The sequence below is a fragment of the Ananas comosus genome, linkage group 3 (genome assembly GCF_001540865.1).
Source record: "Ananas comosus cultivar F153 linkage group 3, ASM154086v1, whole genome shotgun sequence".
NCBI lineage: Eukaryota > Viridiplantae > Streptophyta > Magnoliopsida > Poales > Bromeliaceae > Ananas > Ananas comosus.
In genome coordinates, this window is record NC_033623.1 from 7,635,786 (window position 1) to 7,661,634 (window position 25,849).

Consider the following 25,849-nt stretch of genomic DNA (forward strand, 5'->3'; position numbering starts at 1 on the left):
TGAATTCTAATTGTTGTTTCCATCATCAATATTTTAAGCTTTTAAATTTATGTGTCTATTTTCTCATCTTAGTGCATAAATTGTAAATTTGCTCAACAATGCATGCTTTATCTTTTCAATCTTTGCTATGAAGTTGGTCCAACAGATGACAGTCTTATCAATAGTTGTTAGATATTGGCGTGGCTTTTCCTCTTAAAATTTTTTAAATTTTCTTCTTTGCGTTTACTAGTTCAAAGCAGTTGGCATATTGTTATGTGAGCTTGAGGGTTTATTGGCTGCTGTCTTCCTAATATGCAAAATTTGAGGAATCAAATGCTGCAATTGATATAATAATATGGTATAAATGAAAATTTTGTTCAACATTCAGTTAGACATTGCAATCTAAGCCTAGTTTCGAATCCAAGGTTTGAGCGTATTTTCTTCTCATGTGATTCAGATCGAATGATAGAATCAGATTTTCTTTTCCTTTTGGGTTTGACCTAAGGATGTGATGTTCAAATCATTAGTTGGAGGATTTGTACACAACTATCCCAAAATACCGGCACCATTATTTGGGCAGTATTATGTATCTTGATATTGTTTTGAATTTATGCAAATTAGAAAAGGTCCATGCTGATGAAATTCCTTTTGACTTTTTTGTTGCAGATGGCGGGATTCTTCATCTTCTCCATTGTCTATCTTTATCATAAGTAGATGGTATCAGGAGAAGATCCGGTTGCGGCCGCTGTTTTTTTCCAGTGTTAGTCATATTTTGACTGCAATGGGATAGGTGGCTTTTTAAGTTATTCAAGCTTTTAGCTTTAGCTCATTTAACATGCACTATCATTATCTCTAGTACTAGTGTAGTGTTTGTTTTAGATCAGTTTTTAAATTTTATATGCTACAATCCGTTCGTTTTTCCCCCCTTCTCCAGTGCTATGCAAAGTACGAAGGGACTAGAAAAGGTTGGAGCTGCGGAATGCCAACAACATTACTAGTTTAACAAACATATGATTATTGTTCCATGTTTTTGTCTATTTGTTCACATTTCCGCCACTATTTTAGCAAAATTGTATTTTTCTATTTGTAATAACCAGATCGCCTATGGGTGGTGAAAGGGCCTTGCACTTGGTTCGTATTGTAAAAGATTCTAGGAGTTGCTAAATTAAAGGAATGTCATTCAAACAAGATTTACTAGGCAATATAATATTTTTGTGTTTGGTTTGATTGATGATTTTTCGTAGATTACTAGAGGGATAATTTTCTGAGTACCCCTTCAAAAGCTGATAATTACATAAATACTTTTCTAAAAATTGAAATATCATAAATGCCGCTCTATATACGAAAAACTTTTAAAAATAGCTTTTAAAATAATTTTCTGTTAAAATGTTAACTAAAGGACCTATGTACCAATTTTACCCTTATCATAATTGTCCTTACAAAATTTTCAAAGGTCACTGACTTATTATAAATTTCATAAACGCCCTTCAAATTTAAAAATTTCACATCAAATTTAGTTTGGCTCAACGGTCACTCTTTCAAAAATGCTCTTCTAAAATTAGTACATAATCCTTCTTTCATGCCTTTAAATAAGACCAAGCGATTGAGCAAAGAATCTCACGCCTTAGAATGCAAAGTCATATTCTATTTAAAAATATTGATCTTCGTTGTAAGATTTATATTGTGTAAGACACTTCGTTAGAGAAAAATTATAGGTTTTTAACATAATGATTTAGATCTAGATATGAAACCTATGTAAGTCATTTCATCAGAATTTCTCTATCGATCAGCTATTCAAATAAGATAATACTTCCATCATGTTAAATATTTTCAAATGTTTCATTGTGCATCTCGTCTTTTAAAATAAGCTTGATGTTCTTAAACTTTTATAAATATGCCAAAATAGCCCACTATGTCATCTAATATTTATTTGTCGGTAGAATTTAGAATCGATAGAGATAAAAAGCATTATAATTAAGAAAATTGGCTAATACAATCTATAACATAGCAAATTAACACACAAACAGACTAACATAGACATATGAAGAAATTGATACCACTAAAATACAAAATAAAATAGTGCAAGCCACCAACATACATTAGTTTTATATTTCTCCAAATACATTTTGTTTCACATTTACATCACAATTTTCTTTTTAAATGCTTAAAAACCTATAATAACCAAAAAGTGCTAAAAAGTATTTGAAATTATCCACAACCAAAACAACCAAAAAGTATGTTAAGAGTTATGCATCACTAAAATACCACTTTGAAGTTTGTGCCAGAATAATGATATCAACAAAAAAGTAGTTTTTGAGATAGGAATGAGTGTGTTACCGTGCAGTTGAAGGTTCAATATTGGAGAATATAGAAAAAGAAAGGCTACCAAAGAATGGATTATGCGCGCATTGGGTCTTCCATTACTTCTGTTGTCCGTTAGAGTCCTTCACCGTTGGTCGATTCTCTAGTGCTTTGTGGTATGGAAGAGAGCAAGGTCTCTCTTCCCCTTCTTTTTGGGCCTTTTTGGGATTGTATTTGGCGTTGTACATGTAAAATATGTACCGGTCTTTTGTCACTTTCTTTTTTTGGCTTGGCTACTACAACATGCAATAATTAATAATCGGATTAGATAGATGCAAAATGTGCAGTTTAAATAGATGCTTGAATTCAATTAGTAATATGAATGTAACTCAATTAAGATCCAAAAGGAGTATCAGCGATGGATGCTTGAGTTCCACATTAAGGTACTACTTCTAATGGTACTGGATTCTTGCATTTTTTACCATGATGCCCAAACTGTTCACATCTTTTACACTTATGCATCCTTTTTGTTGGTTCATCAAGGGCTCTTAATTCTTTTCTTTTTTTTAGGTCTACCAACTGGCCTAGACATATTTGGTTGCAATAAATTATAGCTAAGAGCAGATTTTACCCAACCTTCCTTATTTGGCATTGGTGCTACCTCAAAGGCATAAGCTTCTTTGAGTTTGTGTGTGGTAAAAATTGGGTCCACATATTTCTCTATTTCTATACCTCTAAGACTGCCTATGAAGGCAAAAGCACGCGCACACGGTAGCCCCGTTACCTGTTATAATTAAATTATATTATGAAACAGCTAAAAGTAATCCAACCTAAAATATTTAGTTAAAATGTGTTAATATTGTTTAGAGTTACTGCTCTAAAGAGCCTATTTGACTAGAAAAGTAGCAAAAAGAATCCAATAATACTAATATTAAATGAGTTACCCGCTAGACCCTGCATGTACAACTACCTTGATCCAATAGAACCTCACATCGGTAATTGGGACCAATTATTTCTGCTCTATTGTTTGCACTTCTGCATATTTTTATGATCCCAGTCCCTTGCAATAATTAGAAAAAAAAAATGAATGAGTTAATAATATATTAGAATAAAGAATGAATTATTCTATAGTAACATTTGGGTGCATACCATATTTGCACTTCTAATGTATTTCAAGAAACTGAAGAATTGCGAAATAAACTAAAATTCGTGAAACTTCAAGCTCGTTACCTTAGAATATTTGAGCCCTTAAATCCTTTTAAAATTAGACCCAGGGCAAGGATTTTATAAAATAGAGATTTCAAATATTTTCTTGTGAGAAATAAGGAGTGTTCAAAATAGAGATTTTACTTGATGTATACTTGTTGGAGAATAAGATAAAACTTCATCCTGTTTATCACATTATTTAGGGAAAACTTCAAATACCCCTCTTGTGGTTTCACTCTTTCTCATTTTAGTACCCCGTGGTTTAAAGTGTATCAAATTAGTATCCTGTGGTTTTGCACTTTTTCACCTTAGTAACCTATGGTTTAAAGTGTATCAATTTAATCACGCTTTCTCACTTTAGTACCCTGTGGTTTAAAAACCATAGGGTACTAACTTGATACAAAAATAAAATCACGGAGTACTAACTTGATACACTTTAAACCACAGAGTACTAAAATGAGAAAGTGCGAAACTACATGGTACTAACTTGATACACTTTAAACCATAGGATACTAAAATAAAAAAGAGTGAAACCACAGGGAGAGTTTTTGAAGTTTTCTCCATTATTTATTATCTTCACGTTTCAAATGTTGTTTTAGATTGAATGTTTTGTTGTTATTGATAAGCTTGTATGGCTTTGATTGTATTATAACGTGATATTGTGTATATATAAAAAAGACTCTATTCGCTTAGACAAAAAATCTTTTATATATATATATATATATATATATATGTGACGGAACTGTTCACGCCTTTGTCAGATTTCTACAAACTTTGATTTTCAATAAAAAAATTGAGCCCTTCCGATAAAAACCCTTTTTAAATTAGGCCCGGGGCATGATACGCTTGTTTATACATACATCAGATTTGTTTGGCAACAACAGCCAGAGAGATAATAGTAACTTTCACTTTGAACTTTCTTAAAAAATAACAAACAAAAAACCCTTTTGCAATCAAGTCAAACTGTACTGCAAGCTACCAACAATAACAAAAATAATAAACTCCACCTATTAGCACATCCAATTATATAAAATTTTCATTTATTAAAGTATAAAATGGCAACATTACAAATAAAGCCCTACCTATTTCATGTTGTGCTACAGTTCAGGTAAGATTGATACTTAGTTTACCAATAATATTATCAGCATATTCCCATTAGGAACTGTAAGAAAAGAAAAAAATTAAAAAAATGCAGCACTGCTTCAGACATTTTTCTTTCGAGTAAAAGATAATAATCTTGGATTAAGAAACTGTGGCCATCTGATATTCAGGTAAATGTATGTGTTCTTTCACACAAAACATTATCCGTAAATTCGATAGGATAAATCAGATCTTCCTGAGCAAGGCCTTGAGATGCGGCTGCAGGCTTGTCATAGTAGTAGCCATCTGAACCACATAAGATAGTTCTCCATCAACCACTTTAAAATTTCTTGTGATTTCCTTCACCTGTCGAGATAAATTAACATGAATAAACGACGATCTTATTTAAAAATTGAACACCATTGAAGAATTCCTAATAGAAAAATTAATTTTGGAAGATTAGCTTTTAATTGTTTTGATAGTGTTCTAACTCAATTATGTACAATTAACGCAAAATTACTGATAACATTAAAAAGATTCTAGTTTAGAAGCATCAATACAACAACGTCCTTATAATTTATAACAACTCGATTAGTTGCTTCTATATAATGCAACAAAGTTGCTTTGCTGTTAAAATATTTTGCATCTATTATTAGTCAATAACAGTTACTTATGCCTAAATACTAGTGTATATCTATGCTATTTTCCTGATTAAGTATTACTACCTGAAAATTGTTTGATACTTGGAGTTGACTCAAATTTCCAAATTACAATTATTGGCACAGATGGTATTTCACCGGCCAATAAAAGAACTTACTGGCACTGTTAATATAAAGCAATTGCACATCATATGGTAAACTGCAAAAGATTTTGAATATGCCTATAAAAGTAATTATATTAATCAGGATAGCAGTACTGTAGGTATCCATATCAAATATTACTGGAATATTTTAGTAATCATATGTTTGCAATTACCCTCAGTAAAAGAGTAAATGACCATTAACATCTGCTACTCTCCGCTAAGCATGTTAATGGAAAGTTAATAATTGACCGAAAGTGAGAGGCATCGAGAACAAATAGACACAAAAAAAAATAAGTTCAAGAACTGCAATTGCACACATAAGAAGCAGTAATGTCATTTTGGAGGGCTGTCCCGTTCTGTGTATGTGTATTTAATAGTCTTGTCAGTGATGCTGTTTTTGCCATTTTTCTGCTTTACAGAAATTAGTTCAATTTCATATCTCACAAAGGTGCTATGTTCTGAAAACTTAGATAATCACAGATTATAGGCCAGGAAAATAAAGGCGGAAAGATTAAATACATACTCTAGAGAACAGAAATCATGTGTTTGTAGATGTTAAACAAAGTTAGATTGTGTGAAAAATCTCGGCTCAGGATCGATTTATTTGCAAAGTGAGTGTAATCCCATGCATTCGTGCACTTGTCTAAACATGTTTCAAACTCAATCTGCTTCGTGGTGTTCTGATGGATAGCAATAGAGGTTACTATAATTATTTCACTTAGTGTTTGCTTTTGTTGGAGGTTCAACAAAAGCTGCCCAATGCCTTATTGAACATCACTGCACACGTAATCATAGTCAAACTATCGTAAATGCTTTAAGACTCAAATGCCGCATGTTTACTACCCTAAGAGTTTATTACTACATTGAGAGTCTTATGCATTGTAAGTCTTTATAGCAACTAAAAGCAAGGATTGTAAGTGCCGTGGCACGGGGATCGTGCGCGAAAACTTGCAAAGCACGGCACGGCATTGTGCGTGCCGGCCGTGCAATGCGTGCCGGTCACAAAAAAATATGATGTGGCCGACACGTAATGGCATGTTAAATTTATTTATTTAGCAACAAAATAAGCCTCAATTAATATTATATATTTTATAAAATCTTTTGAACTTTATTGAGAAAATACTACTAAATATTCTTAAATAAGAGATTTGAGTTGTGTCATCGGCACGGGGCGTATCGTGCCGAATCTTGCGCACATACAGCAATGGTAGATAGCGTGCCCTGCGCGATGAAGCACTTTAAATCTTTGGATAAAAAGCATTGAAACACAAAAGTATTGAATAGGGCTGAATTCATTACTCTTTCTCGACTATATGTGGCAATCGATGTACGAAATGCAGTAGGGTAGGTTTCAAGAGCAAGCAATTCTAGGTGTTTTTTCTGAATCCAAATGTAAAGAACAGGAAAACATAATATAGTTAAAATTGATTCTATCACTGAAGAGTACCTTTGATGCATTTCCAACAAGCATCGCTTTTGAAGTGTTAACAATTTTTATGGCAGCATGCCATAGAGGCCTTCGCATATTGTGGAACCAAAAATGGTCAAAGACATAATACTGTTACTACTATAAAGATGGACAATCTAAATGACAGAAAGAAACCTCACTATAGCAATGTCATGCAGTATATGACCTCAATCAATTAAAAATTCAAATAAGATTAAACCTAATAACTTAGGCTCAGGGCCTCCTGAAAAATTTTTTAAACAACTAACCGATTACATATCTGCTTTATAGTGTTGACTAACAGGTAATAGGAGGTGAACATTTGTTTCGCAAATATGCTAACTGAAAGGGGGGGGGGGGGGGGGGGGGGGTTGTCTTGTTTTGCCCACAAATCATAGGAAAGTTAATAATGGACCCTAAATGACGCAAACGCATACTTCTTCGTCCTTTAAAAAAAAACCTTGAAATTCCAACTAAAATACCTCAGCAGTAAACAAACTTTATCATCAGACTAGTGCACTTTCAAAGTTATGTTCCGAGTCACATAATCGCATCTTATTTGTGTGAGATTAACAGACCAAGGTCAAGACAAGGCAAGTTTGTGTAGGATCAAGAATCAACCTAGAAGTCCAATCAGAAAAACTCGCCAGTAACAATACTGTCCCACCAACTAGAACTACCACTTCCAACTTTCAATTGATCCTAAAGGCACCAATCTTGGTTAAAAAAGCAATATTAGTTCAGCGTACCATGTCCATTTAATCAATTAGATCATGTTCAAAAAAGATCTTTGGAAAACAACATCTGACCACCAAATCTTTTGGATCTATGATTTTCCTGGATTTTCCTTCCCAACTGATCGTTAGGCTATGCTGAGGCTTGATATTGCTGTTTGGCTATTATATTGTAAAAACCCACTTAATATGTCATGAATAATACTTTGTATAATTATTTTACATATTGATATTTAAAAAAATGAGTAAACTATGGAGATACTGCTTGGGAAAAATTCTGGTGTACTTATGTTTACTTTGATAGAAGGCTCATTAAGATGAAAACCCTGCGAAATAATCTAAAACAGATTTCCAGCTTTTATTTGCTAAATTAGGTAAAGATGATGCTTAAGGTATAAATCATAGTGCAAGACAAATTTCTCGCATACAAAACACAAAAGCAAAGAAAGTGAAACATCATTATCGATACGGTTCATCTAGGCATAGCTCATGTCCTTCAAATAATTATGTATTTTTATGCTCTCTTCTATCTGTTCTATCACAAATGTGTATATATAGGCGATGTATGTACTTTATTTTCATAAAATCTGTATCTCTGTATATTTCAGTTCACTATTCGCTGTTGTTATCCCTGTCAAATGCAGAACAAAAAAGGGTCCCAAAACCAAACCCTTCCTTATATAGCGGTCACCGACTTCAATTAAGTTATAAGCGCAATATTGAAGCTTTAATTAGTGTGTTCTTAATTGGATTCCCAATAATAGCTTGATTTGAGATTTTCTCTACGAGGTGTGCCAAGATTTTATATTCAGATCTAATGTTCAGTTGTCCCTAACTTTAGACTAACGTTGTCTAGAATTTTCTCACCCGTAACATCAGTTTCAATCTTAATGATGATCTATAGAAATGCGGTTATCTAGGGTCCATTATTAAGGAAATAATTTCGTAGATCCTTTCTGAGCATAGTAATTTAACAGTTGGATTATACGACCTCCACTGGAGTGCAAGGCTACTTCCTGAATTAAATATTTGTCGGCACTGGTACATGAAGTCTTGAAGACTAAGAATGCCCCTGTAAAAATGGAATAAAATCATTCATTGGATATCCTCTTGCGACATCGCAAAATAGGTACTTTGACGCTGTCCATACATAGTAAAACCATTGAGGCAGTAGTCATCAAACAGGGCCTTGTTATAACCTTGACACTCGTGGGGCATTCGTGCATAGTGGATTTGAGTGGAGTTGTTTCCCCATATAACAAAAATACCATTGAGGGAGTAATAAATTTGAAATAAAAGGCCCTCAAACTCATATATCTCCAGACAAGAAGATAACAGAAATAAAGGCGTAGTGATTAGTAGACTAGCATCATTTTTGTTTTATGTTTATATCATTCCCATTCGACGTACTAAAAAAGAGAACCTCATTTTAAAATATGTTCTTTGTCCCCAACTGAAAAGAGAAAAAAGGCAGCTAAGTATTTAAGGTCTCTCTTTTGTCTTAACACAAGGTGTTCAAGGGTGTAGATAGCAAACTAGAAGCGCCTCTACGGTGCCTACCATACTAATTCAAATCAAACAGGCATACTATATTCCCGCATCAATCATTTCAAAGTTTAAATATTTTTTCGCTTAATCACAGTCTATGACTTTTAAAGGTATTTTGCATCTTTAGAGAAGTATATACGCGTCCCTATCTGCCAAACAAATATCATTATAGTTTTGTTAACACGCAATACTCTTACAATAGATGTGGTAATATGCAGTTTAACATGCGCTAATAATTAATCTCGTCCATGTCAACGTCGCCTTTAGAAGGAGAAAGTGAGAAAATCCTAATCTAAACTTAAACCGACCTTAAGGATTTCGAAGCTCTATGGTAATTTCAATAGCAAATCTCGCGAGGGAGTGATACACCACAAAAAAAAAGGAAACGGTTGATGGTGCTCACGTCAAATAAAACCTATTATTTTAACTACTGTCTATTTTTGTGACAACACATGAATTGTTCTCTTCTTCCTCTTACTGTCCTCTTACTTCCTCTTCTCAGTCTCTATAATTACTTTCTCTTTACGCCTCCATACAAATCTTCAATGTTAAATTACAATGTAATAAAACTAGCAACAGGAACAAAATAATGGCCAGATCATGCGAAAGAGCATATAACGAGAGTGGCGTCAATGTTAGTTTAACGCTGGACCTCGACGATGCCGGTGCTTTGCGCGAGACGACTCGAGGGAGCCGTCGGGTTTGGGGCGCCAGTAGCCGCTCTCGCGCGTGCATCGCCTCCCCTCCGACGCAAAGCTTCCACGTCTCTGGCTGTAACGCTATCACCGGCTACTTGGAACGAAATTAGAAATTAATAAACTCAACAAATACCCAAAAAGAAAGAGAAAGAAGAAAGAGAAGCAAACAGGTGAGAAGACAAAGAGCAACGCTTTCGCGGAGTGGGAAGAAGAGGACTCCTCGCCGTACGGAAGATTGATGGGGGAAGCCGCCCTCGCCTCTGCTCGCCAGCGACCCAAAGGTGGAGAGGGGACGAAGGGCTCCGGGTGCAGCGGCAGCGGAAAGAAACGATCTGGCAACCTGCCTTTCCCATGATTTCCCGGCAGCTTCTTCAAGACTTCAACTGTCGACGGACTCTCCCATGTTTTACAGTCTTGGCGAGCTCAGCTGTGGAGGAAGTCCGTCGCTCTTACATGGGGCATCGGACGAACCGCCGTTCCAGCGAACTCTTACTCCGAATCATCGCTCGTCTCCTTTGCAGATGTCGCCAGGCAGTTTTTGACCAGCATGTAAAGTTCGAACACATAGTGTAGCGTTTGGTTTGGGAAAAAACAAACAGTCAACAAAACACAATATAAGCAAGAACTAGTTAAATATATAGATCATACAAAATATCAGAATAAAAAAATTAGGCGTTAGATAAAAAATTGGATTTTTCTGAGAATTAAAAAAATATGTATTTGGTATAAAATAATTGGAATAAAAAAATAGCTGGTAATTTATATAAGAAAATAAAAGGTTGAGGGATACGTTTACCCGGTATGATAGAGAACCAGAACTACTGGTTTAAAAAATATGCGTTTGGGAGATAAAAGAGATTTACTCCTATCGCCTCATCCCTACCAATTTGCACATTCAGGTTTTCATTTCAATTTTAATTTTTAAATTTTAGTGAATAAAAATGTCTCAATTTTATTTTTCTTTTCAATTCGACTTGGAAGGTGGATTGAAATTAAATTCGGACAGGAATAAATTTATTCCGATTAATTTAATTTTTTTAAAGCTTCATGATTCGTTAAATTAAAATATAAATTTATTAAAAATTAATTTAGTAAATTTAATTTTAATTTGATCTTAAATTAAAAATTAAAATTCAATCAAGTATTTCGAATCTAATTTATAAATTTAAATTTAAATTTAAAATCTAAAGTTTTATTCAAATTTTATTTAAATATAAAATAAATTAACGGATTCAAATTGAAATTGAAATTATAATTTTAAAGTTTGAATTTGAATAAATCGAAATTTAGTTTTATATTTTGAATTATCTGTTCAATTTCAAATTTTATATTTTTTAAAAAAAAATATTTAAAATTTTGACAAAAAAATTTAATATTTAATTTTCAGTTTGAATTTCAACTAATATATTATAAAGATAAAATTGATATATTAATTTGATTACGTTTCTGATATCTATCTGAACCAAACACTGAGAGTGAGAATGATTTATTCTGATTCTGATTCAGATAGTGAACCAAACAAAATGAGATAATGAATCATTCAAATTTCATTTCCAGTTTATTCTCATTCTGACTCCGATATCAATTCCGACTTCGAACCAAACACACCATAATATTCAAGAGCTAATTTCATACAGCACCCCTAAAACATATTGAATAGAAAATATATTTATACAAAATTTAACTTTTTATAGTTATTCGTTCAAAAATTCAGTGATATTTATATTATTCCAAAAACATAAAGAAGTTAGTACTTCCGACTTTTTGACCTATAAATTAAGAATTATAGATTTGAATGATAATGATCCCCTAAATCTTTAGTGATTCCCCTAAATTAGAATCACTATATGAGTGGTGCTTCTAAAAGTATTATAGTAGGACTCAAATTTGTATAGGTATAATCAAATTTAGAACCTTTTTCGGCCCTGCTTTTTTTGGTTCCAAAAGTCCAGTTAACTACAAAAATTCGTTTGGCATTTATGTATTGCGTTCGTGGGCTGCAAAAACTTGCTTTTTAACATCCTAACAGCATAAGCTCCGAAGCTTTTGTGTTGGGATGTAAATGGATACGAATATCTGAATTTTATTCGAATCCAAATTCGAATAAAGCAGATTTTATCCGATATAAATGGATATGAATTCAGATATGATATTAAAAAAAAAAAAATCTGATGGATTCAAAGTTTGGATATGAATATTTTAAAAAAACACGAACCCGATCCGAAATCAAATCCGAACCCGATCTGAATCCGAACAAATTTAATTTGATATAATATATAAAAGAACTCAAACTACTAGATCTGAATCTAATGATCCGAAATCAACAACCATTTGTTGGGCTATAGAACTATCCTTTATTTTTTAACTTTTTTAAAATATTTGTTTTGTTTCTTTTCTTTATTACTATTTTTAATTTTAGTCTTCAAGTTCTTATGAGTTGATTCTTCAGATCTATATGTCATTTTTAATTTTTATTTTTCTCTTATAGTATGAATGTTTAAAATTGTATTTGAATATGTAATTTGAAACTTTAGTTTTTTGTATAATATGTTTCGAAATTTGGTAAATATTATTTTCGGATTCGGGTTTTCGAGTTTAGAGTTAGGTTTTGAGTTTTTGGTCGGGTTCAGGTTTGTTCCGGATTCAGGTTCGGATTCGGATTTCGAATCTTTGTCGGATTCGGGTTTGGATATGAATTTTTAAAATTCGTCCGATTCGAATTCGGTGTCGGGTTCGGATTTCGGATTCCGGCTTTTAAAAATCCGTCCCGAATCCGACCGGTTGACATCCCTAGACGTCGGCAGTGGGAAAAATGAATCGCATATCAGTCCGTACATCCATTTTGCATCCAACGACTCTAAGACCATCGTACTCCAACCACTCCTCGTGCCTTAAGATTGAGAAGGAAGTAAGTTAATTTTCTTTTAAATAGCGAAAATACTCGTAAATAAAAGTTGCAATTCAAAAGGAATACAAGCATTGCACTACATTGTTTATTTAAAATACTTTTTAATTCATAATCCTATTTTTTTAAAAAAAATAATAATATAAATACATGGCCATTTTTAAAATTTTAGTGCTTATTTTTAGATTGTAATCGAGCCCTATATTTTTAGTTTCTTTTCTAATTTTATCCTTTCGATTGAAAAATTGGATAATCAAGCGTGAAGCTTTTTAGGTTTCAAAAACGAAAAAAAAAAAAAAAATGTATATGAGAATGGAGCACCTCGCACCCGATTCAAGCGCAAGGCGTTCGACACTGAATTAGGATCTGATCTAATCTTATCCTATATCGGTACATTCTTATTCTCCATCCTACTAAACTGGACTTGCATTAACTCAGCTAGGGATGCAAACGGGGCGGATCCGGGGGCGGGAGAGTTTCCCCACCTCCCGCTCCATTTCTTATCGGGGCGGGGCGGATTCGGGGCGGGTTACTTTTCATTTTATTTTTCGCTTCCACTTACCGCTCCATTCGGGGCGGATCGGGGCGGGAGCCGGATTTTTGACGGATCGGGGCGGATTGAAGGAAGAAAAGAGTCTCCCACCTCCAGCTCCATTTACTTGGCGGATCGGGGGGGATTCGGGACGGATTATATTTTTTTATATTTTTTGTTCCCACTTACCACCCCATTAGGGGCGGATCGGGGCGGAGCTCCACCAACCCGGATCCATTTGCATCCCTAAACTCAGCGTGCTCTATTTAATCTCCATTCTACATAACACAGTACTCGCACTGTCATAAATAAACATGATTAAAAAGAATTTTGAACATTTTAGAATTAGTTTGGGTTGAATTAAATCGAATTCAGATCAAAACAGACTTCAGAGGTTCAAATATGATGGAACTGCAGAAATTAAACAAAGTACCAGAACTAAATAGCAGTACTACTACCCAGTTGCGCAGCGAGGAAATTAACCCCCATTTGGGTTTTGCAAAACTCTTTTCAAGTACCGGCATTAATATGCCGAGTACCGATACTGATTCGAGCGAGTATTGATACGCGGTAGAAAGTTGATGAAATCAACATTCGAGTTTTGCGAAACTGGACTGAGAGTGTTGGTACTGTTTGCCGTGTATCGATACTAGAACCCAAGTACCGGCACTCATTACTGTGAACAATAGCTTTTGAGGGATTGCAAATATGATTAAATTGGAGATTTAGGTGCTATCTTATAGGCCGATTTATGAAGATCCTAAAGTTTACTCAAAAGAAACAAGTTTAATCAAAACTGAAGCTTCTAAAATCGAAAATTTTTGTTGAAAGAATAACAGATGAAAAAAAGAAAAGAATTGTGCCGAATTGTCGGCCCATTTTGAAAGGACTAACCAACTTTAAACATCATTTGTTTTAACATTCTAATCATTCAATTAATTTGATAGAAATTACATAACTTAGATGTATGTTTTATTGGAGCAATTATCCGAGTGACAGAGCTTCTTTTGCAAATGTATCATGGAGAAACTTTTCATATTTTCTCAGATTCAGCATCCATCACCAAAGCTTTGCAACTCAGGAGTTATCACTCAGATTCGCTAACACCTGAAGCTTGGACAAGAATCACGGAGCTATAGTTGCGGATCGCTTAGCCACTTGGGGACACGCACGCAAAAAGTTTTCTTTATGATCGTCTATTGGTGATTTTTCTCGGTCTATATTCATTGATTAATTAAATAAAATCGCCTTAGGGTATGTTTCCCTCAAAAAAATACAAAAATGTATGTTTTATTAAACAGGCATTTAGTCATCTCAGTTCCATTATTTATCTAATCAAACGGCATGTCTATATCCAATTATTGAAGAATCACTGCTCAAATCGGATAAAAGTTGAAACTTTTATATAGATTTAGTAATCATCCCAAATGGATCAAAAAGATTAGTTTCCTTTGTTTTCCAAAAATAAAAATACTAAAACAACAATTTGTTTTTCTTTTGTAGCTAGAAAGGTTAGTGGATAACATATCCTTCAAAAAATAAAAGAAGGACAATAAATCAGATAAATATAAGTGATTAAAGCCTAAATACTTCTCAAAATAAATCAGACAGTTAACTTTTATGCTATTCGCATCGACACAACAACCAAATAAATGATCAAAATAGTTAAATACGATTCAGACTATTTGACCTTTTTAGAAATTATATTTAATGATATTTTTCGACCCAGTGTTTGAAAGAATAAAATCTCATTTCTTACGAAGTTTCAATAGCAGATTGAAATTTAAAGGGAAAATTTCTTGACTACCCCTTCAAAAATCTGATATTTACATAAATACCTCTATAGAAATTGAAATATCATAAATGCCCCTCTATATATGAAAAACTTTCAAATATAACCTTTAGAATAATTTTTCATTAAAATTTTCACTAACGGATGTACATACCAGTTTTCGCCTTATCATAATTGCCTTTACAAAAGTTTTAACGGTCACTGACTCACTATAATTTTTATAAATGCCCTTCAAATTTAAAAATTTAACTTCCAACTTATGTGGCTCAACGGTCACTTTTTCAAAAATGCCATCCTAAAAGTAGTAATGTATTTCTTTCATGCCTTTAAATAAGAACATTCTCCTCTCCTCCAATAACTTAAAGGAGTTGCTCCCACTTCATCAAAATGAGCACTTCGCCAAGTGCTCACTCTGTTTCTTCCTCTTATCAAGTTCCATCTTATCATTGCGACACACTCTCGAGTTTGGGTATCAATGCAACCACATAGTAGAGGTAAACAATTTTATTGTGCTCACTATGTTTCTTCCTCTTATCAAGTTCCATCTTATTATTGCAATACACACTCTTGAGTTTGGGTATCAATGCAATCACATAATAGAGATAAATGATTTTATCGTTGTTCAGACTGGGGAATAAGTCGAATTTGACCACTTTAGTTTCAGATAATTTTAATCTCTAAATAAACTAATATTTTGGCAACATGCATAGCTTGAGGGAAAAAGGCATTGCAACCTTTTCTCATGGGTAGATGATGCTCAACATACAACAATTGAATTGAAGTACTAGATCGAAGGCTTGGAGGAAACGATTGAGTAAAGAATCACATGCCTTGAATGCAAAGTCATATTCTATCTAAAGATGTTGATCTTCATTGTAATACTTGTATTATGTAAGATATTTAGTTAGGGAAAAATTGTAGGTTTTTAACAAAACGATTTAGATCTAGATATGAAATCTATGTAAGTCATTTCATCAGAATTCCCTCTATTGATCATTGTAAGATCTGCATATTCATATAAGATAATATTTATATTTTCAAATGTTTCACTTTGCATCTTGTCTTTAAAATAAGCTTGATCCCTGAACTTCTACAAATATACTAAAATAGTCACTTTGTCATTTATCGTTCTTTTTATTGAAAGAATTTAGAATCGATAGAGATAAAAAGCATCATAATTAAGAAAATTAGCTAATCTATTACTATATACTAAAGTCCGTGGAGGTAGGTTACTATACTGCCACGTGTCGTCGGGCTACTTTCGGTGCACCTGGTGCACCATGTGTTAGAAAATTGCGTGCGAATAAGCGTAGCGGAAAAAAAAAATAAAACAAATTTGGTTTTTAAAACTCAAGATCCGATCTCAAAAACTACGTAATTAGGATCCCTTATGTTTTTTAAGATTAAAAGAGAAAAGAAAGATCCAATATTAACCTTTGCGCTGGTAGATCTTCACCACAATTTGATGATCGTGAAATTAGGTTTTCTTGAAGCCGCATACACTTCTGGCCTCTATAGGTATACACACGAGATTGATGATTTGATCGATGTCCTTACCGGAATGCTAGCTCATTTTCAAAGAGCGTCTTTTTTGCTAGACGAAAAGAGATAAAGAAAGAGAGAGGAAGAGAGATGACGGCTAAAATTTTCGAAAAACTCCCGTATATTAAATAGAGAGATATAATCCTCTTTTAATAATATAATAATCATTAAGGATAAGAACAAATTTAGATTTAAATTTATTTTTTGTTTAATTGGTTAGATCGATCAAATCCTAATTTGATTAGATTTGAACTTTATCCTAATTTGATCATATCAAATTAATAATGCAATATTTGCACATAAGTCATCTCATAATTTACTAACCGTTAGTAAGTCCTCTCTTGTAACATTTATACTTTGATACCACTAATTTGTAACAATTACAAATTAGTCCAATTATCAATATATTAACAATTAGGTCCTTTCGACGATTCAAAAATCATTATCTAGCTATCCGATCAGTCATAATTTCTTATGTGTGTGACTCCATAGGTTCGATTCTATTGGGTAGTTAGATATAATTTGATCACTATCAACAATATCACTAAAACTCCTTTCAGTGGATCAGAAAAATTCCAACTCAGCCCAATGAAAATTATAAATTATCTAGATAATTCTTATGAGTCTCACAATCCACCAGTGACACCTAACAGCATATAGTGGCATCCAATAGAATGGAATATTGAACTACTTGGTGCAGTTATCGTGTGATACAACACTTCTATCATGAGTCCCGACTAGATGGAGATCATAGAATAACTCGTCAAACTCCATCGTCTGTCATGTGTCAAATTTATTCGAATCGAGTTTCTTATATCGAAAACCCTTTTCCGCTATTAACTTTGTCTTGGCCAAGGTCTTCTAAACTTGGTCTCATAAATCATATAGGACTAACGCCTCTACCTATTAAAGGAGATAGATTCTATATAAGTGCACACCCTATTCCTATAATGAACCTAGTGCAGCCAACATGTACCGCAAGGATCCGAATGGCTAGGGACCAAGTGTATGTATAGTCAAACTACAGTAACCTTATTGTGAATAGCCGAGGCACTGCAGGTCAAAGGATCAGTCACACTATTGCAATATTAAGTAAGTCACTGACGAGTGAGTAAACATATAAGTGATTTCTCACGTTGGTCACACTCGGTACCCTTGTTCTATAACAACCACCTGCATTTTTGCTCAGTGTTCCTACACTGTTGACTTGAGACTCGTCTGTCGAAAATGAAAAACGACATATGCACCAATCTCACCGGATCAATCACCATTTCCGTGATGATCCATCGATCGGGAGCATTTAGGAATTAACCACCAATGTCTCAAATTCTCAACTCTTGAGAATACATGTCATCATCTTATTAATTTCCTGAACGATTCATGGATACATACATCTCCAAATTTATTCATAATATTTTTGTCACGCCCCAGATTCCTCGTTTTTCCTGGTACGCTAACAGACCCGCCGTGTACAAAATTTTTTTTCCTATATACAAAGCGAAGCTGTACATGTACTTGCAATCATACAATACTACAACCAGTAGTATAGAGCTGCTAGAAAGGAACAAAANCTAATCATAAATTTAGAATTTTCTTTAAGTGATCTATAAGGTGATAAGATGAATAGTTTAAACTTAACTCAAAGTTTCTCATTCTAATCATAAGCATAATATTAATCAATTAAGAATGGAGAGAGTGAGTTTGTCTATTTGACAAAAGAAGCAGAAACAGCTTCAAGAGGTGAAGCTTGGTGCCAGAATATTGCCCATCTTGAATCCTTTTTGAAGATAGAGAGATCTAAAACACAAGACTCAAGATAAAAAGATTAGTCCAATAATCGTGATTATTTGTTATCATCAAAATCTAATAGACGATTAGGGCCACTAGGCCAACAGGCAAGACATACCATACAAATCACGGCTTCGGCTGCTGCTCCCTTTCCATCACACCTTAACACCTTTCCATCTTATTTATTTATTTAAATTTTCTCGTTTTTCCGTCCGTTCATTTTTCGGGAAAACACCAGGAACTGTGAGCACACTCATCCCACCTGTCGAAACTATACAGCTACCTCCACACTGAACAGTTCGTGGAGAGCAAGTCCAACCAGGACACAACGACACCAACACAAACGCACAAAGCCCTACTCCGGAGTGGCACTCGTGGGCGCTACCCAACTGAGTATGCAAGCGTATCTCTGTCGAGCTCAATCAGGCTCTCATAGGCTAAGATCCAAGTAAACAGGATCTAACTGGTCTAACAACCAAACTCACGTGCCCTAGGCACAATCTGATGCAAAAACAGCAATCTGGGTCCAACGTCAACCTCAACGGCACCCGACAGTCCGAACAACCTAAACACTGCTGTAAAAATGAGCTAGGTATCCCAGCATGATCGTAATTATATTCTACACTATCCTAGGTATCCACCGCCCACAAACTGCGGTGATACAATTAAACTACGGCTTCTAGAGCTAAATCTGGTAGTTTAAGCATATGACGGTGTAGAATCGCTGGTTTTCTCCTAAGTCATATCCAAGTCCAACATGTATATATATATAGCTAACATACTAGGCTCCAATTCAGATTTTAATCATGCTAAATCAATGAATCGAGCAACTACAATATGCTAAACAAAACGACGAATACATGTCGACTATTTCAACTTAGAAGGAAATCCGCAGAATTCGGTAAGCATCATATTTAACCCACCTCTCGCGCAACTCCACGGCAGCAAAAAGGTCACGAATATGCTTGGATCCTCAGCCGAACACACTCTCAACCAGCAACAAACCACTTCAAAGATCTAAACACCAAAAATCACCAAAATCCATCAATCTACTAAAATTCAGCACTTAAGCTTAATTTTCTCACAACTCTATGTCAAAACTCACCTAACAATCTTCAATTCAAGTGAGGAAGGTTCCAAATCCAGTAGACTATGATGGAGAATCACCCTCTGATCCAAAAACCCAGCTTCCTCCAAAGATTGCATCAAGAACACCAAAACAACTCAAATCAGCCCAAAACCACCAGCAGCAGAGTAAAACTCAAAATCAACCAACCTAACCTCAACCAAAATCTGTCAAAATAGGCTCCACGAATTCCTCTTGAAGTCCTGAATCCACCAAACCAACTTTCATGGAAAACGGAGCTTCCTACGTTGCACACGAGCCAAAATGCCGGAGGTCGCTGCTGGAATTCTGCTGAAACTACAGTCCTCAAGTTTCAATTTGTGGAATTTGGAGAAATTGGAGTAATTTGAGGAGTTTGGATGCAATCTAAGCCTTCACTGTGAAGAGAGGATGAAAAGAGTTCATTGGGGTCGAACTCCAGCTATTTATAGTGAGCTGGAAGGATAAAATAAGCCCCATGAACAAACACTACAAACCTGCTACACCTGCAGGAATGCGCACTTTCGGGCGCCCAAAACCCCTTTCTAGGTGTCCGAAACCGCCAGGCTACACCAATCCTCTTCGTCGGTTTCTCCGCCTACGGTCTGCTGCGCCCATATCCTGGTCCGGCGGACCTCACCTACCACCAACCACGCGTCAGCTCAAACGATATTCACGAGGTGAACTTTCGAACCCACAACCGGGCGCCTGAAACCAAGATCCGAATTGGCTTCCAGTTCAGTTCAAACCAGCACTCAAGTTCTGGGCGACCCAAATCCAGTTCTGGGCGCCCGAATCTGGCAAAACTCCAGTTTTGCTTATTTGAGTGCGCCAAGTCCATTTCTGCATCCATTTCGTGCAGAAATGACTCCGACTCAGTCCGACACTCTCCAGATATATCGACCAGTCACTAGTACTATAGCCAATCCTATCCAAACCTCAGAAACACTACATCCGCTTCATGAAAATCAGTGACCCAGCCTCGCGTTGCAAGTTCCAGCCTCGTTCTATGTGTCGACACTTGGAATCGGGGCCTTCCTTTAATTAAAGAAATAAATTAATTAATTGCATATTTTTTTGTAAACTTAAATAACATGACTAAATAATATAACCGTGCGAACCAAACGCAGGAATGACACATTCTTAGTAATAGGATGAATAGGAATAAGATTCTCGGACATCTTTTTATTGCTAGTAATATTTCATAGTGCGAACCAAACGCACCCTTAGATATATACATACCCTTAGAGAAATTTTTCCTCCAAACAAGTCATAATCATTCTTCGTATTTAATTATCAATATAACGCAGCGAATTCAACACGGATAGCAGCTTATTTAAAGAATGATTGATCACACTGAGGTTTGATGTTGATGAAGAATTAAAAGATAGATCAAGAAGATGACGAGGAAATAAATTAATGTGCGCTTAATTTTATGCACCCAAATTGTATACAAATAGAGGATATTGGATATTTGTGTAGCATTTTTACATCGTAATTACCTTGAAACAGGCAAGCTTTTCTTTCTTATCAAAGACGAGAACTCGATCGGAATAAATCAGTAATTCCAATGCTGTGTGGTGAAAGAAAGGAAAAGCTAAATTATAAATGAGTATTGCTATTCTCGCGGATTCACCAAATTTAGATTTTCCCTTTACAAATATCTCTCCCTGTGCTAAAAGTTTGCATCTTAATTACTTATATATACTAAAAATTGCACTAATTTTCATCGTGTACTTAATTTGCTACTATTTTAGTAAGCCCTAAAAATTCAGGTTGATTATTGAGTTAAGGCGTACATTTGAATTAAAATACGTTTGCAAATAATTCTAGTTATATTTAATAAAGTCAGTCACGTAAATCGAATAAAATTATTCAATAATCTATCAATTATAATAATTTTAATAAAATAGGAGATATTTTTCTTTAAGTTTAGATTTTTTATTTAAGCTACAAATGAGATCAATGTTGACATGTGGAATGATATAATATTACAATTGATTTGAGCAAATTCTTTTTTTTTTTTTTTTTTGAAAAAAAGGTAGCACGCTACCCGCTTCATTCATTGAAAAAGTGAACTCGACTACATGAGTGAGGCAACAAGGGCCTAAAAAAAAAAAAAAAAAAAAACGCTAAGTAGATAGGAGATTTCAAAACTTCGCCAATTGCTTGGCCGTGTGGACAGCTACCAATGGGTCCGGCTGAATTTTACGAAAAACCAAATCATTCCTAACTTTCCAAATGCTCCACCAGCAGGATAGTATATTAGAAATTCTATGGCACGCAGTCTGTCCTCCTACCCCACTTTTCCATCTATCCAATACTGAGATAACATCGTCACCCAAATCCCTAGTCTGGGCGTCCTTCCTACCCATTACTAAGGTGAATTTGGTGAAAACACACTATGCAAACAAGTGATCCATAGTTTCCCCTTCCGTCCTACACAACACACAAGCTGTGTCTCCTATCCACCCTCTCTTTACTAGGTTGTTTGCAGTAAGGGGCCTCTTCCTGATAACCAGCCAGCAGAACACTTTAACTTTTAGCGGTACTCGAATACTCCAAATCAGATTTGCACGTGGATCTCGCAAACCCCCGTCAGATAGCGCTGCACAAACCGATTTGACAGTAAATCGCCCATCTGAGTTCCATCTCCAGAGAATTTTGTCTGGTCCATGCTCAACTTTGAGACAGGACACCCTATCCTTGAACTCAATTAGGCTAGAACTCAGCCCTTGCGAGATTCCAGCCTCGTCACCTAAAATCCTATTCCAATGTAATATACTGAACTTAAGCAAATTGCGAAGTTCGAGTGTGTGGAATGATATTTGGAGCTATCATACATTTTCTAAAGGGTTTAGAGAAGATATTGGACAAGTTTGAGAGTGATTGGAAGGCCAGAAGCAAGAAAGTGCATTGTTCTCGCGAAATTCAGTATTTTCTGCATTGTGTACCGGTACAACCATCATTGTGTACCGGTACACAATGGCAGATACGTGGCAGCAAGGCTAATTCGGTAATTTCACTTCTTATACCTATCCTTATCACCCCAGCATGACTTCTTCAGCTTTGTGGATGATGCTGGAGCTCTGAGAAGTGGTCTTGCACCTCCCTCCTTCTCTCTCTTTAGGGTTTCTCTCTCTTCGAGTGGAAATCGCCGATTTGCGCCTATTTCTTGCCGTTCTTCGCGCTAGCTAGTTTGCGGGCCTTGGAGCAACTGCGGGTGGGTGGAAAGGACTCGCAGGGGAGGTATTTTCGCAGCTCCAATTCACAGGAAAGCTGAGTTGAAGTCTAGTGAGGTAAACTAATTAGTTTCTCTCTAGTTTGAGATTAGTGATAGTTTTTTATGTTGGTTCTTGATTCTTGCTATCAGCTGGATTAAGATGGTTTAAAGCAGCAATTGAGGAGTGGCTTTGCTGTAATTCTTCACCCCAAAGTCAGATTTAAAGCCATAGAGGTAATTAATGAGCTTTTTCTCTATTTCGATGATGAAAATGACGATATTGGTGAAGTAGTAATGCAGTTTTCGAATTTTATTCACAGTAGGTTTCTGAATCTATTGGAGCGGAATTTGTGACCTTGGGGGCTGGTTTAGAAGGTGTTTCAACCAAGGGTAAGCAGAATTTTCAGTTAGAAAACTGATTTCGCAAGATTCCGGCTATATTAGCTAGTATATGAGCGTTTTGATGCCGTTTAATGTTTGTTCGCAGCGAGAGTGCAATCGACCCTTGGATCGTCTTCAGCTGACTTGTGAGAGCTTTTGGAGGTTGAACTTGAGGTATTAAAGTGAACCAAAACAGGGATTTAAGTTACTACTTTGTATTAAGTGAGAATTATGCCGAAATTGGATATTTTGGTCATAGTTTCAATGCGATTTTGATAACTAGTTTTCAGCAGACTTGAGACCCAGTTGAGCTGATTTTCGGGACTCACTTGGGCTGGTTCGAGCTTAGTACTAATTAAGTACTTTCACCTAGATTGAAGAGTAGATTCGACTGTTCTCTCAATCTAGGTAAGATATTGCTTCGCTTTCGATATTTGGACGAAGTGTGGTTCGAGACGTTTTAATTCAGCTTTTAGCTGATTTTGAATTGTTTATAGGGGACTTGAAGGCATCGGATTTACCACGAGTGTGAATTCTCCGACAAGGGTTGTCGACTTATAGGTAGGTTTGACCTAACCAAAGCAAGTGAAGCTCCTCTATGTTCTATATGATACTATAGAATTGACACATATGTGCGTTTTTGTGATTATGTGATTATGCGATCATGCGATCGATAAAGCACTTGGAACATATCACCATAGTGTTTGATATATTTGAAATAAAATCTCTAGGAAGTAGAGAACACTAATGCATAAAAGTATTTATGTTTATGTTTAGTTCAATTGAATAACTAGTGGACATATCTATTATGCTTCTATAAAGTAGAGAATAATGACATTCCTTGTGACTATTTTGATAGTACCTTAATAGTAGAAAGTTTCTAATGTCATATGTAAATTAGCATTACTTTCATGTGCTTATTAATCTAGTGGATACTAGCTATTGTCATTGTTCATTGTATTGAGAATTCTGATCAATAGATCGAGAGTGAGAACATTGCATACTATGACGTGAGGTTTGAGACATCTTGGACTATGGACTTTGCTTGCTTGCCATTGTGCTCATTCGCACACGCTTGTGAGGGTAGCTCCCTACAAGCCGGCACTCCGGAGTTGGCCTATGCGACAGATTGCTTGCCCGTGTGGGATTGGGTGCCGAAGTGGATTGCCGTGGGGAGTGTATACTACCACGGGGCCATTAGGCGCGGCGCAAGCTGGACTACCTTGTGTAGGTCCTTATGAATGGAATCAAAGTTCTAAATGACAGATGATTGTAAGGATTGATTACCAGTTATAGTGTATAGTATTTACTTACACGTTTATGCTTATGTTCATGTTTATGTTCATGCTTACAGTAATTGCTATGCTTTATTATTCAGTTGATTCATTACTGTAGAAAGTATGATTACATGTTGATTACATGTTCATTACCTGTTAGCATTGTAAATATATCATGCAATTACTCCTTTTATTTTCATTTAGTATATCATGAGCCTAGTGGTGTAATTCGCCGAGGCTGGCGGCTTACCCACTGGGAACTATTGTTTAATAGTTCTCACGCCCTTTTTATTGTTGCTTTTACAGAGCCACCTACAGGAGAGGCTAGGGATCACGGCAAGGGAATCGCGTCTAGCTAGACCTAGCTTGCGGTTTTACTAGGTGATCACCTTGCTACTCATGCCACGGCCGAGGGTGATGTACCCGTGTATAGAGAGACTATCATTGTATATGTATTTTGAGTAGCCCTGTGATGTATGTGATTAGTTGACTCGAGGATTATAGTTTGATACTTCTCTATGATGTTGAGATTTTGGGTTGAATACTCTTTGTTTTTCTGTTGATAGTATTATCGACTTATACTTTGCTCTGATATCAGGATAGGATTCTTCTATGTTTTCCTCCTATCGACATGTGCTTTTTGTAGACGCCTTATATACTGCAGGTGTACGGCGGGTCTGTGCACGTGCCGGATATGCTTCCGCTGGTACCCGGGCGTGACAGACTATAGTGGTATCAGAGCCTAGGGTGGAGTCTTAGTGGACCTAGCAAACCTTAGGCTGGTTGGACGATAAGAATAGGCTCGTGAGAGACGAGGTCTAGTCAAGTTTTTAGCGAAAGTACTTTGATTGGGTAACTTATAAACTCCGAATGGTAGGAGTTTGATCGGAATGTACAATTACTAACTTTGCAGCGGGCCACATTGGCGGCCGACAACGTGACATCGGAAGTTTGTATATGTTACATTTCATTACTTTCGCTTGATTGGGTGGTCTATGTCAGAAGTGGGGGTTCCATAGTATAAGTTTTATTAATCCATGTTTGTTTATGCTGCAGCTTAAGATGCCTTCGACTCGTTCGAAGACCGCCGGGGCGGCTGAGGCGGCTGATGTGGAGGAAGTGGAGACCTCCGTTACCTCCGAGTTCAGTGGAGTCCGTGAGTTGCAGGATCAGCTTGCGATGCTGACAGACTTGGTGACTCAGCAGGCTGCGGCAGCACGACAACAGATAGATGCTGCGCGCCGACAGGATGAAAGAATGAAGCGGTTAGAGGATTTATTACTGCAGCAGACGACTGATAAAGAGATTCCTGATCCCATGCTGACAGTACCAGATAGGGATACGACAGTAAGAGCACAGTCACCAGTGCCAGATACCTCACCAGTAGCTCCGAGGGCAGAGACACGACAGGAGGTAGTGGTACCACCACCCGTGCATGTGGCTACGACAGGGACAGTGTTGCCTGAGATGGTGGGGGCTGAGGAGCGAGAGCGGATGATGGAACAACTG

The 25,849-nt window shown here is 35.9% G+C and overlaps 2 long non-coding RNA genes and 1 pseudogene across 2 annotated transcripts; 2 read left to right on the forward strand and 1 right to left on the reverse strand.

Moving 5' to 3' along the window:
• LOC109707985 lies at nt 81–1,183 on the forward strand. Its single transcript, XR_002215623.1, has 3 exons — nt 81–337; nt 646–769; nt 914–1,183. It is a non-coding gene; the product is annotated as an uncharacterized LOC109707985 (long non-coding RNA).
• LOC109707775 lies at nt 4,519–10,298 on the reverse strand (annotated as a pseudogene).
• Nucleotides 23,450–24,813, forward strand: LOC109706995. Its single transcript, XR_002215394.1, has 3 exons — nt 23,450–23,471; nt 23,561–23,624; nt 24,647–24,813. It is a non-coding gene; the product is annotated as an uncharacterized LOC109706995 (long non-coding RNA).